We start from the raw sequence: 26,564 nt of genomic DNA on the forward strand, positions 1-26,564 counted from the left end.
GGCGGTTAAAAACGATGGTTGATTTGCGCAATGAATTATTGATCAGCATTATTTTCAAAAGGTTAGGCTAAAATTTATTAATTAAATAAAGTAGATACATAAACGGGTCATATATTAGATCATTAAGATTGTCACTTTTCAAGCTTCAACAAGAAAGTTTGTCCACAAACATTTAAAGGGCATACAAACTTTTGTAGTGTTGAATTGTTGATATATATATATATATATATATATATATATATATATATATATTAACGTCCACGTAATCAAAAGATTTCATCAATGTATTTTTCTAACACTTGATTTATGAGGATGGTGTATCCTGTGTCTGTAGGGTGAAAGCTGTCCCAGAAAAGGTACTTCGAATCGTCGGGACATGTTGGAAGCAATCGGTTACATAAAATCGAGACTTCTATATTCCCCGTGCCACAACAACCTCTATCCACAACTTCTAGTCCTGAAGTATAAAAAATGAACTTGTTAAACCAACTTACAAAAGATAACTACAAAAATAAAACATGACTACCGCTCTCCATCAAAGTTAAAAGACATCAAGTACCATATTGGAATGGGTTTTTAATAACATCAAGCAACGGGTTGTATATGTCTACAAAGACGATCCTTGATTGTGCTAGAGTGCCGTTGAGGTACTCAATCTCCGGTTGCAACTTGCTGTTATATATTTGTGCGGCTTTGTTGTACTTTTCCGCACACAATCTAAGCCCACCAAGAGTTCTTTGTGATGGCAAACACCCTATTGGTGGTGCACCAAACACTGCTATTTTTCTTGCTCCAAGTTTGTAAATATCCTTCAATATGTAACACCAAAAAGAGACAGTTGATTTATAAGTAATTTAAAAACATGGGTGCGAAAACCATAAAATATATATAAAGACACTAAATAACGTTACCTGTATGAAGTTGGAAGAAGATGATACCATAAGATCAGCATAAGACGGAATGTCGTACTGCAATCTCCTAACACCAAAGGTGAAGTAAGTATTCACAAGATCATTGCTACCTGCGACCACCAAGAACAAGCTATTTGCTAATATGAATTGTGTTCTTTCTTCTCCAACTATGCCCTTGAGTTTCTCAATGTAGTCTTTGAATTGTTCTAGCTGCTCCTCAAATGATAAAACAGACTGATACAGAATATCCAGATATGTTAAAATCAATGAAATTTTTGTTTAGTACGCGGTTTAGGATAACCTGAGTACTTCTACACATTTTATGTAATTTCTTGTACTTCAAGATAGTTCGCTATCCCTACAACGAACTCTGCATGTTCATTGGAGGTAAACGAACTCCGTAAAGTTTGGTGAAAAACTCTATGGAGTTCGCTTACCACACCAGCGAACAGGCTCCATAAAGACATCATCAGAACTTGCATGAGTTTGCCTACAGAGCAAGCGAACTGACTAGATGTACAAGAATTTTAAAGAAAATCCCTAGATGTTAATTCTTAGCTTAATCAAAAACCATCTACTGATTTAAAATATTTAGATTCAAAGAAATTATCACAAGAATAAGATGGTGCTGATATGAAAACAGACGAGTTTCATAGGGTATATATGTAATTAGTTGACTATCTTGATTCATGGCGTTTACCACTATCTTTGGAGTTTGAGGATCATATCCTGAGCCTCCAGAAGCAAAGCTTACACCAGTTGGAAGCTCTTTATCATCAAGTGATGGATCAAGGTACGCTGGCAACATCCTTTATTCCCAGTTCTCTAACTGAAAAAACAAAGAAACCATTCTATTTATTTATTTTATTTTGGTATGTAAACCTATAACATTATTATGAAAGATAAATATAAACAATCCAGGTTTTTATTGTGTTTTTGGTGATTTTAATTCGGTTCGGTCGTCGACTAAAAGGTTGGGAACAACTTTCTTTCCTCATAACGATTCCAATTTTAATAATCTTAATTATCGGCTGGGTGTGGTCGATCTTCCTCTTGGGGGTTATAAATTTACTAGAGTTGACTCGGCAGGGAAGAAATTTAGTAAACTTGACCGGTTTTTGCTTTCGGAGGTTTTGGTAGATTTGGTTCATAATTTGGAGGCACCGGTCATTTGCTCTAGTTTGTCGGATCATAGACCTATTGTGTTAAAGAAAAAGTTTGGTAATTATGGTGGTGTCCCATTTAAATTTTATAATTCTTGGCTCGAAATGGATGGGTTGGATGAGTTGTTAAAGCTTCATGACAGTCTAACATTCATGGTAAGGGTATATATAAAAAGGAAAATTTTAATAGATTAAAGAATGCTCTTAAGATTTGTATAAATCAGTCTAAAAAGTTTCAGAATGAGATTAAAGCCAATTTACAAAGAGAGTTGGAGAGGTGTGAAGATATTCTTGATCAAGGGAGCGGGACGGATTCGGTTCGTGAAAGCCGAAACCAAGCTAGACTTCATCTTCAAAAAATTGAAGCTAAAGAAAATGCGGATTCGGCTTTAAAATGTAAAAAATATGTGGCCTAAGTTGGTTGGTGAAAACTCGAAATTCTTTCACAATCAATTGAAGAAGAAAAGGAGACAACAATCGATTACCGAGATAAAAGTTGAAGGGGGTATGGGAGGACGAACCAGACCAGGTTAAACAAAAAATTTTCCACTATTTCTCCTCCAAATTCAAAAGGTAAATTGTATTCCCTTGATAACAAGAAGTTTGAAATTTCCTTTGTTGTATGAGGATCAACAATTGTTGTGGGAAATTCCAATTAGCTTGGAAGAGATTAAATGTGCGGTTGGGCGTGTGGTTCCGATAAGAGCCCAGGTCTATATGGTTTCACTATTGGTTTCGCTACACACTTTTAGGAGGCTATAAAAGATGATATTTTTGAGGCCATTAAGGACTTCTTTTTGGACTCCGAGATCCCGAAAGGTTGTAACTCCTCTTTCGTCACTTTGATTCCATAAGTCCATAGCCCGGTTCTCATAAATGATTCTAGACCAATTAGCCTTATTAGCATTATTAATAAGCTAATTGCTAAAGTTCTTGCCAGCCGATTGAGTAAAGTAATTGATTTTTTGGAGAGTGGGTTCCAATCTTCCTGTATAAAGGGTCGTCAAATTTTAGATGGTCCTTTGATTATGAATGAATTGGTAGATTGGTGTAAGAAGCAGGAAAAAAAACTAATGACTTTAAAAGTTGACTTTGAAAAAGCGTATGATTCTCTTTCGTGGGAGTGCTTGAGGACAATTATTGGTTTTATGGGGTTTGGAATTAAGTGGATTGGTTGGATTTTGGAAGTCTTACGATCGTCAAGACTTTCACTTCTGGTTAATGTAGTCCAACGGATGAGTTTGGCATCCAACGGGGATTGAGGCAAGGTGACCCCTTGTTTTCATTCCTATTTATTTTGGCAATGGAGGGGTTACATGTTATGATTGAAGATTCGGTAGATATCGGTTTGCTCAAGAATGTTCGAGTTGGCAAAAATGATGTTTTTTTATCTCAGTTTTTTTATGCAGATGATGCACTTTTACTTGGGGAATGGTCAGTTTCTAATGTTCAAACTGTGGTTCGTATCCTAAAATGTTTCTTCCTGGCCTCTTGTCTAAATATAAATCATCATAAATCGAATATTTACGGGGTGGCAGTGGATTATAAACATGTTGTGGCATGTGCTTCGATGATGGGATGCAATCCGGGAAAACTTCCATTTATAAATTTAGGTCTTTCGGTTGGAAAAAATATGGCAAACTCAAATGCATTGAAAGTTAATATAGATAGATTTGAGTCTCGATTGAATTCATGGAAGGCTTATCTTCATTTTCTTGGAGCCCGCTCTTTGTTGGTTAATTCGATACTCGGTGCTTTAGGTATTTTTTATATGTCACTATTACATGTTCCGGTTGGAGTTATGAAAAAGTTGGAGCAACTTCGTTCAAACTTCTTTTGGGGAGGAAGCAAGGATAAAAGAAAAATGCATTGGTCGTCTTGGAAGTTGGTTTTAGCCTCGATAGATAAAGGTGGGTTAGGGGTGGGCTCTTTGGAAGGTTTTAATAATGTGTTATTGCAAAAGTGGAGATGGAGGTTTATGAATGAGCCGAATGCCATATGGGTGAAAGTTATTGATTCTTTGTATAATATTGAGGCGGGTGTTTTATCCTTTTTAAATGGGAACCGTGTTTAGGTTAGCATGCAAAAGGCCTTTAAAAAACTTAATGACTCAGGTTTGGTTCCATATCATGTGATGCGAAAACGCGTTAGGAGGGGAAACGAGACAATATTTTGGAAATACCCTTGGTGTAATACTATATGTTTAGCATAAAAGTTTCCAAGATTATATGCTTTAGAGTTGGAGAAAGATTGCTTGGTGGTTCAAAGGTCGGGATGACACTCGTGGGCTTGGCGTAGAGATATTCATGGGGGTGTTGAAATGGCACAATTTTTAAATATGCAAAATCTAATTAGTTCTCTCTCTTTCTCTAATGATAATGATCGATGGGTTTGGACGATGCAAGGGATGAATGATTTTGTGGTCAAGGGGTTCGAGATCATATAGATAATTACACGCTCCCAAGCGGTCAGAGAAAAACTATTTGGTTCTCTTGTCTACCGATGAAGATTAATATTTGTGGGTGGCGAATTCTGGGTAATCATATCCCAACTCGGTCTAATTTAGTGGTCGGCTAAAGGTATTGAGGTTCCCTCTACTTTATGCCCCTTGTGTAATGACGGAATAGAATATGTCCTTCATGTGCTTGGGGATTGTAACGCGGTAAAGAACATCTGGATTTTGGTTGAAAGGTGACTCAATGTGAATTTGCCAACTTTAAATTTCCTTCAGATTTAATGGATTGGGTAGACAACTCTTCGTTAAGTGTGGCTAAGAATGGAGTTGTAGGTTTGATTAAATATGTGACTTGGTGGGCTATTTGGAAGCTTCAGAATGATTTGGTCTTCTTAAAGAGTCGACTAAAACACTCGTGGTTGTTTGATGATCTTATGTATTTTTCTTTCTATTGGTTCTCGAGTAGAAACAATAGGCGTAAGGTTTCTTGGACAGAGTGGATGAAAAATCTCATGCTTTTCATGTTTTTTTTTTCTTTTCTTTCTTGCTCGTCTAGCTTCTGGCTGGTCGATGCTTTATTAAATTCCGCCGTTCAAAAAAAATAGTTATTTAATTAAAATGTTTTTCTAAAGGTCCGGGTTTTCATACACTCTTAGGAAGGGGGTAGGAGACAAAAAAAAATTACTAAGTAAATCGTCGTTTATCTTTATGTATTCTATAAAAAGGTGTACTTTGTTTACCGGAAGGCCATGGGTGCATTAAAACAAATCTTCTAATTTCCTAAGTGTAAGGCACTTAATGACTAGTTGTGTAGTTGCAATTAAAAGCCAATGCATTGACTATCTTTGTCGATAAAAGGTCCACCAACTTTTTAGCCTTTTTTATTATTCAGACCAATTAGAACTACTTAAAAGACTAAAATGTGGTTTTTGTCTTTATGGTTTATCTTTATCTATGGTTTTAGTTTAATAGTTTTAAATTTGTGATTTTTATTCATGTGGTTTTATTTCAGTTGTAATTAAACCCGACCTCACTAACCCTGTTACTGGTCGTTAAACCCATCAGTGTATCCCTTACGTGAGGGGCAGTTTTGACATTTTTCACCCCAAATAAACAACAACCCTAATTCGCAAGTCCCTTCGCGTGAGGGGTTGAAGTGTATTTGGGTAAAAAATGGATAAAATTGCCCCTCACGTGAGGGCATGCTGACTGATTTAACGATTAGACTTAACGGGGTTAGTGGGGTCGGGTTTAATTGCAAATGAATTGAAACCACAAGAATGAAAATCGCAGATTTAAAACTATTGGACTAAAACCGCAGATTTGGACAAACAACATGGACGAAAATTACAGTGTACTCTTACTTAAAATATCTTAAGGTTTTACATAAATCCTTAAACCGTCTAATTTGTAAGCAACGAAGCACAACTAATTTTGAACAATCGAGTAGCTGTAAAAAAAAGTGATGTTGCATTGATCTTTTCATAGTTCTCAATAAAACATAACAGAAGTAATTTAAAAATCATAAACACAGACGGGGAATGGAGGTGGTTAGGCGCAGTCATAGATCTAATAATCAATGATGGATCCAGAAGGAAAACTAAGTGAACATTTTGTTCAGTAAGTAGCTGATATGTAAAACGAAGAAAAAAATACACTAGATCTGTATTTCTTCAAAAAGTTGAGAGATAATGCGGGTTATCTCTCAATCTATGTTAGATCCGTCCTTACCTATAATTCTTGTTAAGAGGTAAAATACGGGTCTTATTATAATGAGTAATGTAATTATGCTAATGCGTGAAAGATGTCTCCTGGTGTGTCACAAATTTCCAAAATGCCCCTACCCCAAACCTACCTCACCAAGACTTAACTCTCAAAATTAAAAGTTGAGTATTCCCAAACCAAGCCAGCCCAGCCCAGCCCAGCCCAGCCCGGCATACCCACCCTTACAAAGTTACAATCATAATATGTAATTTGTTTACAAAATTGATTTCAAAATAATTCATAACTCTTTCTGTAAAATATACGTACAACTTTTAGTATAATGAGGTTTAAAGTTTTTATAATCTTACTATGTTCTAAAATTGGTTTAAGTATTTAAGATTTTATGAACTCAAAGGTCCGTCTATAATGATGCAATGCATACACAATTATAAAATGCAGAGAAAATTATTATTTGTCTATGTGGTTTTGAGGCGGATGCACAATGAGTCTCCAAAAGAAAATTTGAACTGGTTGAGTCCCTATGGTTTAAGAAATGAAATATTTGAGTCTCTGACGTTACTTAACTGTGTTAGCTTCAAGGGTAGATTCGACATTTCACTTCTATATTTATACATTGTCACTCTGAGTCCTTGAACTTTTATAATTGGTCACCTTGAGTCCATTTCACCTTTTAACAAAAATAAATGAACTTGGCCAATTTACTTTAACAAAAATAAACAAACCAAACCACATTTTCAACAAAAATTAACGAAACTAACTACTTTTTACCAAAAAAATAAACGAACCAAACTAACTTTTTAAGCAAACTAAACGAACCGAATCACTTTTTTAAAAAAGTAGTTCATTTTGTTTAACAAAAATAAAAGAATCGAACTCCTTTTTGAACAAAAATAAGCGACCCGAACTTGTTTTTTTAAACAAAAATTAACGAATGAAAATACCTTTCTAACAAAAATAAACGAACCAAACTTATTTTTTTAACAAAAATAAACAAACCAAACTTATTTTTTTAACAAAAATAAACGAATCAAACTACTCTTATTTTTTTTTTACTAAACTAAACGAACCGAGCCACTTTTTATCAAGTAGTTTAGTTCGTTTCATTTAACAAAATAAACGAATCCAACTACATTTGAACAAGATAAAACAAAACGAAGCAAGCTTATTTAATTTTGAACAAAAATAAACTATCCGAACTACTTTTTTAACAAAAATAAACTAACTAAACTACTTTTTTAACATAAAGAAAACACCGAAATACATTTTTTAATACAAATAAATTAAACAAATAGCTTTTTTTTACAAACTAAACGAACTGAACAATTCCCTTTAACAAAAAAAAACGTAGAATTACGTTTTTTATAAATAAACGAACCAAAGTTATTTTTAACAAAAAAAGAAACAAATCGAACTACTTTTTTCAACAAAAATAAATGAATCAAAATTTTTTAAAACAAAAAAATAAGCTAATTGGACTTATTTTGAACAAAAATATCGTCGTAGCTTGTTCTAAGCTGGAGTTCGAGTTGATTGCTTATTTTAGAAGTAGTTACGTTCGTTTAGTTTAGTAAAAACATACAATAGCTTGTTTATTTTTTTAAAGAAGTACTTTGATCGTTTATTTTTATTAGAATAGTAGTCTGGTTCATTTATTTTTATTAAAAAGTAGTTCGGTTAGTTAATTTTTGTTAAAAAATAGTCCAGTTCGTATTTCGGTTAAAAAAAGTCCGGTTCGTCTATTTTTGGTTGCTTATGGTTTGGTTGGTTGATTATGACTAGATTGGTTATAGTTTGATGGTTAATTATGTAATTTGGAGGTAATTTTTAAACATGGACTAAAATTGAGCAACCACTTAACCACAAGGACTCATACGGATCATAAAAAAGGGGACACAAGTAATTCCGCATTTTAGTTAACGACAGGGACTCAAATGGTTCAATTTTGAAACCACATGAACTCAATCAGTTTAAATTTTCTTTTGGAAACTCATTGTGCTCCGCCCTAAAACCACATGGACGCATTCAGTAATTTTCTCTAAAATGTATTAATAAAAATACACTAACATAAGTATGTTGATTAAATGGTAAATTATGGTTGTAGCGGAAACTGTGTTTCACCTATCTGGCTAGCTATCTACAACTTCTGTATCTATCGCTATTTAAAATCAAATTTTCCTACTATATATAGTTACTATTAAATATGTATATATATTGTTCCTATTTAAATTATAGCATTTATGTAGATACCTTTTTGTATAAGTATTAGTTGCTCTATGACTTTAAAACAAATCACATTAACTTAGTTGTACAGCTCATTATTTGATAGGAAGGTGACTTGATACCATCACGCTTAGTTTCCATGACACTGATATTTTGTATTCGTTTTATGTTTACATTGCTATGAATTCAAGAATTTGTACAAGTATGTGCGTGTTTCCTCTGTACTAAATAACCGAATGTGTGAGGAACTAAAAACTGACGTCAGATATACATGCCTTTTATGTACTTGAAATATGACAAACGTTCCAGATTTCAATATAAACCAATTTGGCTTACCAATATTATGTATACCGTGGGCCGCCAAAACGCAGCCCAAAACGTTTGGGGGCAGTATTCTCCAATGTTTTGGGGCAAAACGCTACCCCCAAAACATCCACTACGGCGGGTTTAAGTATTTCAAAGGGTTGTTATTAAGGTGAGTAAATTAGTATCGTATATGACGATTTTGAGAGTTCAAATAGAAAAAGATATAGGTTTATAGTAGTGGATTAATATGTCAATATCAAATAATGAAAATCCTAAGAGTTATTATATAATAGAGATCAACTATAGATTTGGAATGAGTACAATTGCAAATGAAACTTAATCAAATAATATCTCCTAAACTTAGTAATATTATAATAATAAACCCTAATAACATACTCTCTAATATTACCAGCAATCAATCAGAGAAAATCAGGGGCTCAGGCTAGAGCGAAAAATTATAAAGATAAACTATTCGTTGTCACATGTAGTGGAAATGTGGTTGGCATGTGATATAAGAAGTTTGGTGGCGGCTTGACTGATGCCAAGCGGTAATGTGAGTGCTTAACATGGTAACACGAGGTCGCTATGACTAAGTGGCCTATTTTATTTCGATAATAAACAAATAAACCTTTTTTTAGCAAAAAGATCGAAATAGGTAAATTGGATTGTAATTATCCCCACTAACTGTTATTAACTGATAATAATTCCAACTTAGTTTATTCTCACCGGTAGTCTCAAATTTTAAAAAATCTGCTCTCAATGGTCCATTGTTAAAAAAATCTTAACGGCATTAATTATTTTCCGAATTTCGAAATGATTTTTTAAGGCTTTTGATTGGAAGGAGGATACGAATCGATTGCTGTAAAACTTAGCTCGAAACAATACTTCAAACGGCTTAATTAGTGCTTCAAATCGGGTGCTTGAACTTCAAATTAACAAAAAATAAGTTGTTTGCAACATTATTTCGAGCTTAGTTTTACATCAATCGACTCGTATCCCCCTTACGATCAAAACCCTTAAAAAATCAGTTTGAAATTCGGTAAAAAAAAACGTAACACTGTTAAGTTTTTGTAACGGGGGACTATTGAGAACCCACTTTTTTAAATTTAGAACTGCCCGAGAGAATAAAACAAGTTGAAATTATTATTGATCAGTAACAATTAGTTAAGATTATCAAAATCCAATTTGCCAAAAAATATTAGACCTTTTCTTATTTACTAATTTTGAGAATACACAACGAATTAAAAGAAGGAAAACAAATAAAACCTCAATGTAAGCTAAAAAAATGACAGTGTTTTAGTGTTTTGGTTTTCGACGAGACTAATATTTATAAATGAGAAAGTAGGTGACTAATGGCATTACAAAGCGTGTGCCGACTAAATACAACTACGCGTCCACAGTGGACAATATATTAGGCTGCCAACGACAGTAATTTTTTTGTAACTCCAAAATTTCCTCTTTAATTACCTTAAATTGTCTTTGCAAGAATTTGAACTTACAACCTACATTTGTGAGGAGAGACACCATACCATTAGGCAATACGTCATGATTATGGTGGTGAAATTAGAAGTGGCAATATTTCAACTCGAAATGGATGAGGAATGCATCCATGACGGTGTTGGGAGAAAAGCCATTGATTGCTCAGGGTGTTTTTCAAAAAAATTGTGTTTGTGTTGTGTCGTCCATGGCGGCTGCGTGCGGAAGCGTATGCGACCTCAGGGGCAGAAACAATGTTGATCTCGGTTTATTTGGGCGATATAAGGCATATTTAAACATCCATATGTAAAATGTTTTATAGAGGGAGAAAACATGTAGGTAGGCTTGAGCCAATGATAGGTGGTTTACAAATTACAAGCATTCATGGGCATGACAAGGAGAAGGATAAGGTACAGCTTGCAATCGTGTATACCCGTATATGATATGACACAAACATGATAAGAGCCGAACATGAAATGTGTATATCTATACATGACACGAAAACTTATCGTGTACCCGTATCCCAAACACGAACCTGTTACTACCTGGTATACACGATAAAACACGATAATACACGACAAGAGCTGGTTAGAAACCGATATTTGACAACCTGTTTAGTTAAACAAAAGTCGGCGAAAGAATGTTATAGAGTGGTGACGGCTCAGATCCAGAGAGTGAGAATGTTTTAGGAATTTAGGGTTTATGATAACTTATAATTATATATGTATATTTAATTAAAAAATCTAACCATGTACTTAACATGCATTTTACCTGTTTAAACACGAAAATTAGCAGATAAATTTGTGATACCTGTTTAGTACACGAAAACCTGTTACGGGCTTACTTGTTACCTATTAAAGTCGTGTAGGTATACGTGTCTGTATTCGTATCTCGTGTATAAATTGTCTGCCTAGAATAAGGAAGTATTATGTATTATTTAATATTTATCAACTATATTAACATAATACAAAATAATTATGAATTAAAGCTAATTAAATAATATCTTTTAAATATGAACATTATAATATTATAACAAAAATAAAATAAAATGTACTAAGTCAATTTGCAAAGTAATGCATACATGATTACATGCCTTGAGATGCATCGTCTATATTTAATCAGAAACATAATGTTTACATGTTATTTACTTTTCTTTGTTTATATCTTTTGATTTTGTCCATTGTGTTCAAGTTTTATTTAAGATAAAAAAATAAGGGGCTCAAATTAGATAAGGATTTTCTCATTTATCGGTGGGTTACCCTCCTAAGAGTAGAATAAAGTTAGTCGGTTAGGTCAATGACCCGCCAGCAGGGGCGGATCTATATGGAAGTCAGAGGTAACCCGGTTATCCCCCTCAACTTTCTTTATGATGTGTTAAATTTTTGTTTTTTCTCTTCAATTGAAGGATAGGTTACCCGTGAACAAACATTAAAATACCCCTCAAAACCCTTAGCCTTGAAGTTAAAATAGTATAAAAATGAAAAATTTTCCTGCCATAAAGCGGTACTCGGTGGACTGCTATTGAAACATTGAAAAAGACGTATACACTATATATAAAAATGGATTAAAGTGGGATTTTAAAACATAAAGGATTGACCCATCTATAATTTACCTACAAAAGCAAACCTAATTTTTCATTATTTTATTTTATTATATATCATAAATCATTATATCTCGAATCCACTATACATTTCTCAAAAGTTCTTTTGATATTTTTCTGAGGTTATCAATTTCATTTTTTATTTGTTTTGGTTTTGGTTTTTTATTGTTAAATACTTTTTTATTATTAAAATATGTGAATTTAATTATGTATGAATGTTTATTCATATGCTAGCAAATATAATTAAGTAGTTTATCTTTCAGATATTGTAAAATATAATGCAAAGCTCTAATTAATTCGATAATGTTATGAAATTAGGGTTTAATAACTTGAATTTGTTTTTTATATACACTTTACATAAGATGTTTTAGGTCAGACAAATGCTCTCTTAAAGCATCTTAAAAAAAGTCAAGAATTATTAGAAACGACTAAGTTATTAAACATAACAGAACGGGCATTGAATGAATTAAGACACAAAAAGGTTTGATACAATGTTGGAAGATGTTTTTCTAAATTGAATTTGACAAGAAGGATTTACGCAATTAAATGAGGATGATTATACGAACACTGGTCTAGTTAGTATAGTTGAAAGAAAAACATTTGATAAAGTAATAGATGAAGATGACTTGACTTCAAACTTTACAAAGCCGGAAAGGAAAAATCTATTAGGTATTTGTTTAACTTTATTTATGTTCGTTAAGTGAATGTACGGTAAAAAAATAATTAGGTTATTAACGAAATTCTCTTCTAGATCCGCCACTGTCCGCCAGTGATTCAAGGTGGCCCGTTAATAAATGAAAAGGAGAGAAAAAAATGAGTTTATGCACGCTTTAATAGTCAAAAGATAGTTTTTCCCATATGGAAAGTAGTTGACCTAGAATTTCCAATGTTTCCTCAATTAGAAAGTCAATTCTCAATTTTAAATTTAACACGATATATATATATATATATATATATATATATATATATATAGTTTGGATCAAATATAAATAAAATTAACGTGCTAAACGTGAGAATCAAGTAGAGTAATTATGCAATTACATCATAGAGTAATTATTATAGAGTAATTACATAATTACTCTACTTGATTCTCACGTTTAGCACGTTAATTTTATTTATATTTGATCCAAACCCTATATATATATATATATATATATATATATATATATATATAAGCACACACATTATTATCTCTTACATCTCATTTTAGCAGCTACAAAATTGTAGATTATGATTTTTTTTTCTTTTAACGATTAATTTGGATAATTGACGGGTCATTGGTTAACTCGCTCATCTCCGTTCCCTAAGTGCATGACCCATAGGAGGAAACCCAACATTAGTGAGAAAACGTTGTTACCCAACCTAAAAACCTCCTATTTTTTTGTTACATGTAGGATTTGAATCCAAGACCTCCTCTTAGGTGTCTCACCTCAACCACTTGAGGTGGGGATCACTGCGTTACTTTTTTTTAACTTGTCTATAAGTAAATATCAAATTTCGAAAAAGTCATAAACAAGTGTAATTAGTGACCAAAATGGCGTTACTATTTTAATCTTTTAAGCAAAAAATGTGTATAAAGGTTGAATCGTAAAGTTGCAAAACAAAGAAAGAAAAATACTATTTACTACTAGACTTAACCAAAAGTGGCTCAAAGTTCAAATAGACACAACACCCATGCAATACTAACTTATAAAAGACGTTGAAAATTAAGACAGATTTACCGATCATGTCTGCCGGTGTCTTATTATTGGTAAATCTTCCGGTCGGTCCGCCAATGAAATCTTGACCATAAGGAGGAAAATTTGCTTTAATCAAAGTCTTTAGATTATTGTGTTGGCCCCTTGATCCACCACCGAGTCCCCAAACGCTATAAGAGCCGGCACAGTCACATTTTCCGGTAGGGTAATCCGCGCTCCGCCATGATCACTAAGCATATGAAGAGAGAATAAGAAGATAATTAGTGAATATGAAGACTGCATGTCAAGGAAACCGTGGACTGAATGAAGACCAAAAAGTGGGAGTTGAGCGATCCACCTACACCATAATATATATACGTAGATATACACACATACACCCTTCCATATCTTTATTTATTTAGCGGATATATATCGAGAAACATTGAGAAGAAAGTTTGACAAGAAATAATTTAAGACGAATTAAAATATTAACACTTTAAAAATGTGTAGCCTTTAAAGAATTTATACATCACATAACTAAGGGAAAAACTAACATACAAATTAAATTAACGTGCTAACTGTACAAATCAAATTGTAGGAGGCTTGGGTTCTTCAGTGGAGACTCAAGTTCAAATCCTACGTATGTCACATTTTGGTGGATATTGACAATGAAGGATTTGAGATAGCCTTTGTGCAAAGGTCGTCAGTTCAAACCCTGAGCTCACCCATGTGTTACGCCAGAGAGTTTTGCTCTTTTGGTGGCACAATGGCTGTCAAGTCACAGTTGGTGGTATAGTTTTCAGGGGAACGCCCAAGCCAAACTCTAAAGCCAGCGTGGGCCCGGTTAAAACAACATAGTTTGAATAGGGGGGGGGGGGGGTGGGGGTGGCGGGCATCGAAGCTCTCTAAATTTGGAGAGTTTAACAAGAAAGTCGTCGTTCAAAAAAAAAACTGTACGAATCAAGTAGCATAATTATATATACAAGTGGTGTAATTATGTAATTAAATCGCAGCGTAATTACACTATGTTGTAATTATTCCTAACATAGCCCTGACTGTTACCCTGGTAGCTAGGATTCCTAGCTAGAGGCAGGATCCTAAACTAACTAACTATGTTTGTTATATTTATACTATGCTTGTAGGTTACGCAAGACTCAAACGATCTACAACGGCTAGATGACTCATTCTACCTAAAAGCTCAGGAAAACAGCTGAAATACATGTGGGATTAAGACTAAATCGTTAATTAATCATGGCAGCTAAGGTTCCCCGATTTATAGCACTTTTGTTATTTTATTTCCTATATAAATGAGGCTACTGAGAACGTTATATGACACATTCTGCACTCACAATACTCACACTTGTATTCTAGCTTTCATTCTCAACTAGTTTCGAGCTGTAATCACCATATTCATTAATAAATTGAGGCATGAGATAGTTTCCCCTCCCGAGGTTGTTTTTCGGGGATCCTCACCGGGCTCTGAGGTTTTTTTCTCGCTATGTTGTTGTGTCAACCTTTACTTTTACCGCATTTTTCAACTATGCTACTTACCTCAATACTGAAAATCACACTACCTCACTTCACTAATTTGCTCAATTATTGCTTTGATAATCTTTTACCAAAACATGGCGCCTACCATGAGACAAGTGATGTTTTTCATACTCAAATTCATATTAACTTTCTTCCTAAACCATTACCTTACTAAACTATACTAAAAAAATGGTCTCTCAATCAAAAGTCACATCTTCATCCATGTTGTCCGTAGTTTCCGTAGTTGCTTAACCACTTCCTCCTCCACTTGTTGTCCAGACGAAGACGACAATTTCCGGTGTTTGCATCTCAGAAACCGGAGGATCAAACACATGCTTCCTCCCACAAAAAGGCCTCTTGCCGGCGTGTCCATCCAGAGATCTGGGTCTCCTAACACGAGGCCGGTCCTTATATCTAACGATGATATTCTTGATGTTATAATGCAGATGGTGTGTAGACTCGGAAGCGACCCAAAAGCTCTGTCTTGAGGGAGCTCCAAGATATCCGGGCACAAGGAAAGAAGCCGGTGGAGGAATCCTTCACTCAATTGCTACCTAGGAACCTGAACTTTGATGTATCAGAATCCCAAGGGAATGGTTATGATGATTTTCTTCCTATCCAATCTGTGGCCAGATCAAGTGATCTCATCCAGTCTACCATGATCACTCTTACTCAAGAATTTGGTGTTATATCGGGATCCCCAACTAGGATTCCCGATACTAGTAATTTCAATAATATTATACCTATAACTAACCATGATGTTGTGCGGGATTCCGGTATTAATCCAGTGATTCAGAAGGAATTTGCAGAAGATGAAAGAATTAATCTCTAGCGTACCTGGGGAGTCCAGCCGATTCCAAGAAGTGGCTCCAAGTAGCCACAAGATCTTAAGATTCTCACCCCATATATGTGATGTTGAGATCCTAAAGCAATTCTACACTCAAAGCATGAAGCTGTACGATGGGACCACGGTCCTGAAGAGCATGTCGCCCAGTACTGAGAGATAATGGAGATTAACCCCATACCTCGGAATCTCAAGGAAGCATGCTTATGCAAGGGCTTTGGATCAACACTCACCGGAGCTGCATTGAAATGGCTCCCAAGTGTCCCTCATTTCTCTAGTAAATCTTTTGCTCATTTAGTTAATTATTTTAATAACCAATTTTCCCGCAGTAGAAATTTTGAAAGGTTAACTAGTGACTTGTATAGAGTAACACAAGGCAATGATGAAACCCTTAGGGATTTCATCAGCAAATTCAGCAAGGAAGCTCTAGAGATCCCCAACCTGGATGTTGCAACGACTGTGCAAGCTTTCAAAATGAGTGTCAAGAAACCCGTTCTATGAGGATATGGTGATGAATCCTTGCAGGAATCTGGACGAAGCAAGAAACAAGGCTCTAAGTTTCATCAGACTGGAAGAAGACAAAGTGATTCAGCAGAGGCTGGATGGTCCTAACAGCCACAACCACCCGAACAGGAAGTTAGATTCCCCGTCACCTAAACCATATTGATCCAAAAGCTACTCCATAAATGACATGGTCAATGTGGTGGACGGTGATGAGAATCATGATTCTTATCCCAACTTAATTGATTATTGTTTTACTATCGATATTTCCGGATTAATGTGTGCTACGCATGATTTAGGTGATAAGACAAGATGGCCACGAAAGAATGAGAAAAATAGTACTTGAAAAGACAAGTACAAATGGTGCGGTTTTCATGAAGATTTCGGCAACATGACTAAATATTGCATTATTCTAAGAAGGGAGATCAGCTACTTACTCAGCAAGGGTCATTTGAAAGAGCTGCTTGGACAGAAGAATTGAAACCGGGATCCCGAGCAGGAACCCAAAAGGGCAGAATCTCCACCTCCGGGTGCTCTGATTGTAAATGTATCTCCGGAGGATCAGATATTTGCCGCACGTCCTACTCAGCAGCTATAAGGAATGCCAAATTAACCATGTCGGAAATACTCAAAGGACCACCTAAGCCTATGATCTTACCGAAAGATTACGGAGTCACATTTGATGATGAGGACATGAACACTATTCAGGGTCCTCATCATGATGGTTTGGTCTTAACCCTATATATTTCTAATTGTTTTGTACGCAGGATCATGGTGGACAATGGAAGTTTAGTAAATATAATCCAATTGGACACCCTGAAAAGAATGAATATTCCGGAATCAGAGATTGTATCAAAGTCTTCTGGTTTGGTGGGATTTAGTGGGGAAGCCAAGAGCATAGTGGGAGGGATCAAACTGCCAGTCTATGTGGAAGGAGTAAACTATATCCATAAATTTTGTGTTTATGATGCGTTGAATTCTTTCATTGTTATCCTAGGCATGCCCTAGATCCATGATATGAATGTTGTACCCTCAACCTATCATCAATGCATTAAAATGCCGACACCTTGGGGTATTGTCTATTCAAGGCGACCAGTAGGAGGCTAAAGATTGTTATGCCTCATCAATGAAACCCACAGCTAAACCTACTCAAGCATAGCATTTAAAGATTAAAACACTTGATGTTATAGAAGCAGCTGAACAAGAGGATAAAGAAATACAATTAGATGATAAGGATCCTGACATCAAGGTGTTGATAGGAACCGGGATTCCTAAAGAAATTGAAGAACAGTTGGTCAAGTTCCTCAAGAGCAGAACTTCTACCTTCACATGGAAGCACGAGAACATGAAATGTATTTCTATAAATGTTATTAGTCACAAATTGGGTTTGGATAAAAAATTTAGGCCGATTCAACAAAAGAGAAGAAATTCGCACTTGAAAAAATTGTCATCATCCAAGAAGAGGTGGAGAGATTGTTGAAATCAGGAATGATCAAGGAGGTAAAATTCTCAAGATGATTAGCCAATGTGGTGGAAGTATAGAAAAAGAATGGCAAGTGGAAAGTTTGTGTCAACTACAAGAACCTCAACAAAGCTTGCCCTAAAGGTCCTTTCCCATTACCACATATAGACTCCATGGTAGACGCAACTGCAGAGAATGAGATGCTGACCTTTATGGACGCCTCTTCGGGATTCCAAAAATCCAAATGGAACCCTGAGACCAGGAAGACACGGTGTTTATGACTCCAACATGTATATATTGTTATACTACGATGCCTTTTGGTTTGAAAAATGTAGGTACCACTTATCAAAGATTGGTCAACATGATGTTCAAAGAGCAACTGGGGGACACTATGGAAGTTTATATCGATGGCATGGTGGTTAATTCAAAGAGATATGAGCATCACCTCCAGGATTTTAGGATTTTTAGGAAGCCTTTGATATCCTGGACCAATACAACATGAAGCTGAACCCGTTAAAGTGTCACTTTGGAGAGGGGGGAAAGCAAGTTCTTAGGATACATTGTTACCAAAAGGGGGATAGAAGCAAGTCCAAAGCTGATTAAAGCCATAGGGAGCCTGAAGGCACCAGCTAACATGAAAGATGTCCAAAGGTTGACCAGCATGATCGCAGCCTTAAACAGATTTATTTCAAGGTCCGTAGAAAGGTGTAAGGATTTCTACGATACCTGGAAAAAGAACAAGACGTTTGAATAGGGACAAAAGCATGATAAGGCTCTTGAAGATTTGAAAGTATATCTCTCATCAGCACCTTTATTAATGAAGCCTGAAATTGGTGAACCATTACTCCTCTATCTTATGGTATCTAGAGACACTGTAAGTGCTGTGTTAGTCAAGGATCACGAAGGGCAACAACATCCTATCTACTATGTAAGTAAAAGTCTACTTAATGCTGAAACCATTTATTCTCATTTAGAAATGTTAATTTTAGCTTTAGTTATGACATCAACCAAGTTAAGACACTATTTTGAGACACACACTAATGCGACGTGGAATTAGTATGAAAAAAGTGTTATTTTTTAAAAAGGTTAGTTCACACAATGTTAAAGTTCTAAATTTGTAAAAATAATTATTATCTTAACCAAACCACACACAAATAGACAAGCATATCTATCGTAAATGTAATAAAGTATAGGTAAGAACTAAGTATTAATCCACGGACACACTTATAGAGTTTTACTACTTAATCGTTGTATTTATTTAACCGGAAGTAAAGATCATTTTTTGTTTGGTTTTTAGTGAATAAGTTTTAAGAAAAATATAGACAATATTTTTGGGTTTTTTATATTTTAAGATGGAAAGAAAATCCAAGATAAAAGGGTATCATCTTGGTTAAAACTCCTATTGACTAGGTTTGATAATTGATTAGTAAACATGTGATCTTGAGCTTGCTATAGTGATTAAATGAGAGAATTCCATAGTTAGTCATGTTATTTCATGAAAATTAAAGAAAGAGAAAACTATTGGCCCATTTTACTAAAACATCATTATATGTAAGCAAGTGGTTTTTAATAAAGAAGTTAATTCACTTTAAAGATTAGACAATCCCTTAAATTACTAAGTGATTTGTTCTTGATACTTTAGTAAAATAACCCTTGTATTATGCCTAAAATACCAATTATGATTAGTTGAGTCTTAAAAGATTAACCTTGAATTACCAAATCTTAACCTGCACAACTTTTGAACAATTATAGAACTCATGCAATAACCACTCAAGAGTTGCTTTAAATTGGTTATGCTGCACACCCACTCAACGAGTGATTAACCGATCTTAGTGGATGAACACCAACAATCCGTTTCCACAACATTGTTGATAATTCTCATTCAATTATTATTCCATTTGGTCCATGTCAATATTAAGATTCGTGTTTTCGACAACCAAGCCCTTACAAGAATGGAGATTTCTTGTCACAGCCCCGACCCCTATACCCCGGGATGGGAAGCTGTGAACATTGATTGGTGGTATCGGTGTTTATTAAATTATTTTGCAGCGGAAAATTTCATCAGAACCGTAGTTAGGAAAAATGATCAGAGTTATAAAAACACCATGACTATTATTATGATAAACCGGGAATTTAATCCCTTTTTATACAAACATAAGTTTTATAGGGTTAAACCCTAATTTACAAAACACGTTTATTTATTCTGGTGACAAGCCACTTATTTAAGCTGGAAGCCCGCAGGCGTCATTCATTTGTCTCTAACAAGTCACCTGAAACATGTTTAAAATATTTGATCAGCAAGAAATACTGGTGAGTACATTCATTTGTAAATGACACATTTTACAGTTACAGCATTAAGTTGTTTTTACATCTGCCTGCTTACAAATTACCGAAAGATACTTGTCACTTTATCGTATCTATGACTGTGGTCATATTACTTATTGGCTAACACTTGTCCAATAAATAAAGTGTAATAGCCCAGTAGGCAAGCCTTGTATACAAACCCCCACAATACCAATAGTAACCATCCCGTAAGTCTACAGAGACTTAATCACTGTAATGTATTTAAAATACTTTGAAAATATTTAGAACATTTACCATGAGTTTTATAGGTTTTGAAATCGTCATGACAATGTCGGAAAAATAGTGGTCTCACGCAAATGTGAGTTGAATAAAAACTCGAATGTCTCACCTTGCAAGTTTATAATTAAAGAAGACCTCTTGGTATTAAGCACCTAGGATAAACACAATGTAGTATAACTAGATTAGTATAAAACCAATAATCACAACGATAATCACGAGAGTAGAAACTTTACACGATGGCACAATGTCATACCTTAACAGGCATAGCTTTTGGATTCGTGTATATTTCTTTTGATCGGATAGGATATCGTTGCGATAACTCGGTATTATACTATTAATATATATCTTAATATATGTGTGTGTATTCAGAGAGAAAGAAAGATTTTTGGGCAATTTGGGAAAGTCCCGTCACTTCCTATTTATAGCAGGTTTTGGACCCCATCGCGGTACGCGATGGCTATAAATAGGAAGCCGTCGCGTACCGTGAAGCATCTTATAGCTTTCCTGAGTCAGCCCTAGGCCTGCTACCACGTGGCAGGCTACGTGTCCTCTGCGTAACCTCCACGTCGCGGTACACGAAGTGCAAAGTGCGCCATCAAAGCGCCACATTGCGCTCATCGCACTTCGCCCGAGCCCGAGCCCGTGCCCGTGCCCGTGCGCGTTCGGGAGCTTCGCACCCTATGCTAGGACCACTGGGTGTGATATATCTTATAAGAACATTAACATTGGAATTTTCTTCTTTATAAAGTGCTCACTAGTTTTATCATTTAGCGATGTGGGACAAGAAACTTACAAACCAATTTATACTAAGGTGGGAGCCTCTCCTTTTCTTTCCTCCATCAATGTGGGATGGAATTTTCCTTCTTTCATTTCCTTACTTTTTCCTTCTTTTGTTCCTTTATTTATTTTTATGGTTTGTTATAGTCTCCCCTCATTATTTTGAATCTCGTCCTCGAGATTTGGTTGGAATAAGTGTGGGTACTTCCGTTTCATTTCGGATTCCAATTCCCAAGTATATTCTGGTCCACGCTTTTAATCCCACTTCACTTTGACCAGAACTATTCTTTTATGTTTGAGATTCTTGATCTTCCTATCTTCAATTTGCAAAGGTTTCTCAACAAATTTCAACTTTTCATTTACCTTTATATCTTGAAGGGGTACTTCGAGTGTTTTGTCAGCTAAACATTTCCTTAAGTTACTTACATGAAATACATCATGTATACCTAACATTTCCTCTGGTAATTCTAGCTGATAGGCTACTGGTCCAATTCGTTTGAGAATCTGAAATGGTCCAACAAATCTTGGACTTAACTTTCCATTGTTATTAATTCACATTTCCATTCTGGCATTTCTAATTGTTGAAGTAATCCTGATGACTTTTGATGTTCTTCTTTAACTTGTGAACAAGTTAAGCATTTTGAAACATAACTGGTTATGTCCTTTTTCATTCCTATCCACCAATAGATTTTCTTCAAATCTTGATACATTTTATCTCTTCCAAGATGCATTGTGTATTTGGATTTATGAGATTCTTCAAGAATCTTTTCTCGTAATCCTCCTATGATTGGTATCCAGATCCTGTTTCCCATTCAGAGAATTTCATCATTTCCTTTGATAAGTAGATCAATTGTACCATTTCTTTTCTCATCAGCAATATTATTTTCTTCTATTGCTTGTTTCTGAGCATTCTTTACTTCATCAATTAAATTGATTTGAAGTTCTAACCTTAGAGCTCGTACTCTTTTAGGTTTCTCATGCTCTTTTCTGCTTAATGCATCGGCTACTATATTTGTTTTACCTTCACGGTATAGGATTTCACAATCATAATCGCTAAGAATTTCCATCCAGCATCTTTGCCTCATGTTAAGCTCCTTTTGTCCAAAGATATATTTTAAACTTTTTATGATCTGTGAATACGGTAAACTTACTACCATATAAATAGTGTCTCCAGATCTTTAGGGCAAAAATTATTGCTCCTAATTCTAAGTCATGTGTTGTGTAATTCTCTTCATGCTTCTTTAATTGTCTAGATGCGTAAGCAATGACTTTCTCACGTTGCACTAGTACACATCCCAATCCTGATTTAGAAGCGTCACAACAGACTGTGAAATCTTCAGTTCCTTCTGGTAGCGCAAGTATCGGGACATTTGTTAACTTTTTCTTTAAAGTTATAAAAGCTTCTTCTTGATTAGGTCCCCATTCAAACTTGACATTCTTATGTTAACTTAGTTAACGGAACTGCTATTCGGGAAAAATTTTGAATGAAGCGTCTATTGTATCCTGCTAATCCTAAGAAACTTCGAATTTCTGTAGGAGTTTTAGGAATTTCCCAATTAGTAATAGCTTCTATTTTGGAAGGGTCCACATGAATACCTTCATGGTTAATTAAGTGTCCTAGAAACTGTACTTCTTGTAACCAAAATTCACACTTTTGAGAATTTAGCATAAAGCTTCTCTTTTCTCAATAGTGTCAAAAGTGTATGAAGATGTTTAACATGATCTTCACTGGTTTTGGAATAAATAAGTATATCGTCTATAAAAACGATTACAAATTTATCCAAATATGGTTTACATATTCAGTTCATCATATCCATGAATGCAGCTGGTGCATTGGTTAAACCAAATGGCATAACTGTAAACTCATAATGACCATATCTTGTCCTAAAAGCTGTTTTAGGAACATCTTCTTCTTGCACTTTTAATTGATGGTAACATGAGCGTAAATCGATTTTAGAAAAATATCGAGCTCCTTGGAGTTGATCAAATAAATCATCAATTCTCGGTAAAGGATACCGATTCTTAATTGTGACTTTATTCAATTCTCTATAATCGATACACATACGCATCGACCCATCTTTCTTTTTGACAAACAGTACTGGTGCTCCCCAGGGTGATGAGCTAGGTCGTATGAAACCTTTTTCTAGCAATTCATCTAATTGCTTCTTTAATTCTAACATCTCTGTTGGCGTTAATCGGTATGGTGCTTTAGCAACTGGCGCTACTCCTGGTATTATATGGATTCTAAATTCAACTTCACGATCAGGCGGTTGTCCAGATAAATCTTCTGGAAAAACATCAGGATATTCCGATACTACCGGAATTTCTTTTAGCTCTTTTCCTTTGGCGCTAATGATTACAGAAATCATATATACTATGCCTTGTTTCCTTAGATAGCTTGCCGCTTTCATTATTGATATGAAATTTCTCGGCTTGAGCATCTTATCTCCTTGGATTGTAATAATTTCTCCTGTTGGCGAGCGAATTTCAACAGAATTTGTATTACATAGGATTCGAGCATGATTCGCTGCTAGCCAGTGCATTCCTAATATAACATAGAATCCAGCCAGATTCATTGGGAGTAAATTTGCTTTAAACTGGTGTCCTAGTAAGTTTATATTTTCTTCTTGGAGTACTTCATGAATATGAATGGAATTTCCATCTGCCGTCTCTACCGTGCAGACTTGATGGAGTTTGGTTAATGGTTGATTTAAGGTTTGGCAAAACTTTGTGTTTATAAAACTTTGGTTTGCTCCGGAATCAAACAATACTTTAGCTTAAACGTTATTGATAAGGAACGTACCCGCAATGACGTCCGGAATCATTGCTGCTTCTTGTGCAGTAAGCTGAAAGGCTCGTGCATTCTTCTTAGGTCCATCTGTGTTCTTTGCTTTGTTGTCAGGCGCCTTTATCAGCCTTGGACATTCTGGACGGATGTGGCCAGGTTCTCCGCAGTTGTAGCAAACACGACTTTCCTATCTTCTACATTCTTCATCCGTATGTCCAGCCATTTTGCAATAATTGCAATATTTAGTTTTCTTAAAAGTGCATCTCCCTGAATGCCTTTTTCTGCAAGTTCTGCAGAAAGGATGAGCATAAGATTGCCATGTTCCTTTCTTTCGGAATTCTTGGGTAATCTTCTGGGCTAGATCTTTCTTTTTGTTTTCTTCCTGAGTTCGGACTAATCCGTCTGTCAGAGTATTTGCTATCTCAACTGTTTCTTCAATAGTTTGAGGTCTAGCTGACTTTACCAGATCATGGATTTCACTTACTAATCCCCAAATATAATGAGAAATTAGTATTGATTCTGACGAAGCCAAAGCAGGTATCATTCTTGCATATTCGAAGAATTTTGTCGTATACTCACGACACTTCACACCCTCCATCTTGTGGTTTAAGAACATAGTAACAATCTTTTCTCTTTCATGAGGAGGACAAAATTTCCTTTCTACTATTTCTTTAAACTCTTCCCAGGTCATAGTATAAACAACGTTGTTTCCCTTTGACTGGAGGATTGTGTTCCACCATTCTATTGCTTCATTAACGAAGAGATTAGAAGCATATAATATTTTATCTTCTTCAGCACACTTGCTGATTCTTCTAATGGCTTCCGTCTTTTCTAACCAGCGTAATGCTGCAATTGATCCTTCGTTTCCAGAGAATTCGGTTGGCTTACAAGCCAAGAAATCCCTGTAAGTACAACCGCGAACTTTTTGCTTTTTGGGTAGTGGGTTTCTACCTCCACCATTCACACTGTTACTAGCCACAGTGTTAGACTTTCTCTTATTACTCTCGGTCTTATGCCTAATTACAGAAATGGGTTGCTTAATAGCATCAGCAATTAAAGGAATTACTTCAGTGATTTTCTGAGCTATCATGTTTTCAATGGCATTCACATTAAGATGAGTTTCTGGATTATGAATTTCATGATTATGCTCGTTTTCATGATTGTGCTCATGTTCGCGATTGTGCTCATCTTCGTGATTGTGCTCATTTTCGTGATCAAATAATAGAGTAAACAAGATTTCAATAATACATAAACACATAGGCACAAAATATGTCAAAATCGTCGATCTTTGCAAAATTTACTCTTTTTATATATATGCATCACTATATTTTACATCTACACACTATATATATGCGTCACTACACACCTTTCTTACATACATACACTCTTTTTTTTATCAAAGAAATTACGATAATGAACATATAAATATTATATATATATAGCTTTATATATAAGGCTCTCGGTCGTAGAACTTCCAGAGTAGGGTCTCCCAACATCCCTCAGTCTATTGGCGCGATCCACCAACTCTTCCCCATAGTGACGGAGTTCTGTCGTCATCTCCGGTGTCATGGTGGGGTAGTTTGCTGTTTCAGCTTGGAATGGTGCATAAGGATTTGACATCATTGTTTGATATTGCCAATCATTCGTCCACCATTCTTCCATTTGAGCTTGACTGATAATGTCATCAGGGAGCAGTGTATTATTTGGGTCATTGGGTGGCATATTAGGGTTGCTAGAACTTGTTGCACCCATATCGTTGAATATTGGTTAAAAAATTTCACATTCATCTAGGCATCTGCCTAGTCGCTCCTCCATTGGTATTGTTGACATGGGTGGTGGTATGGTTGGTGGTGGTTCAATTGGTTGTGGTTGAGTTGGTTGTTCAGGTTGTGGTTGAGTTGGTTGTTCGAGCTGTGGTTGAGTTGGTTGTTCGGGCTGTGGTTGAGTTGGTTGTTTGACTATGGTTTTTCTTTTCTTGTGTCTTCTCAACCCCCGTTGCTAGTCCTTGAGTTTTCTTCTTCTTTTAGGCTTTGGTTTTTCTACAGGTAGGGCTTGAAAGATCATAGGTTCAGGTTGTTGTTGACTAGCTTCTCCTTCTTCTATATCCGTGGAGTTAACAAATATGTGTTCAAAAGCTTCAACTAGCTCACTCATGTTGTTAATCAAAAACAACAAAACAACGAACTCCAAAAGAAAGTTGTTTTTATTTTCCTGTGTGATTAGAATCTTATCTTTATAGTTAACACATAGGTCAATGCATGTATTTCCTAACATTAATTTTTTTAAGATTAGGTATTATTAAAATACCCATATTGCTTAAACCAGTGGCTCTGATACCACTTCAGCTGTTACAGCCCCAGACCCCTATACCCCAGGATGGGAAGCTGTAAACATTGATTGGTGGTATCGGTGTTTATTAAATTATTTTGCAGCGAAAAATTTCATCAGAACCGTAGTTAGGAAAAATGATTAGAGTTATAAAAACACCATGATTATTATTATGATAAACCGGGAATTTAATCCCTTTTTATACAAACATAAGTTTTA

At 35.3% G+C, this 26,564-nt stretch overlaps 1 pseudogene; it reads right to left on the bottom strand.

Annotated features, from left to right (window-relative positions):
• Positions 1–266: 266 nt before the first annotated feature.
• On the bottom strand, positions 267–13,835 carry LOC143610123 (GDSL esterase/lipase EXL3-like; annotated as a pseudogene).
• Between the last annotated feature and the right edge of the window lie 12,729 nt (positions 13,836–26,564).

This window comes from Bidens hawaiensis, unplaced genomic scaffold, assembly GCF_021521415.1.
Source record: "Bidens hawaiensis isolate Kalapana, Puna unplaced genomic scaffold, B.hawaiensis_p1.1 tig00023989_1, whole genome shotgun sequence".
Lineage (NCBI taxonomy): Eukaryota > Viridiplantae > Streptophyta > Magnoliopsida > Asterales > Asteraceae > Bidens > Bidens hawaiensis.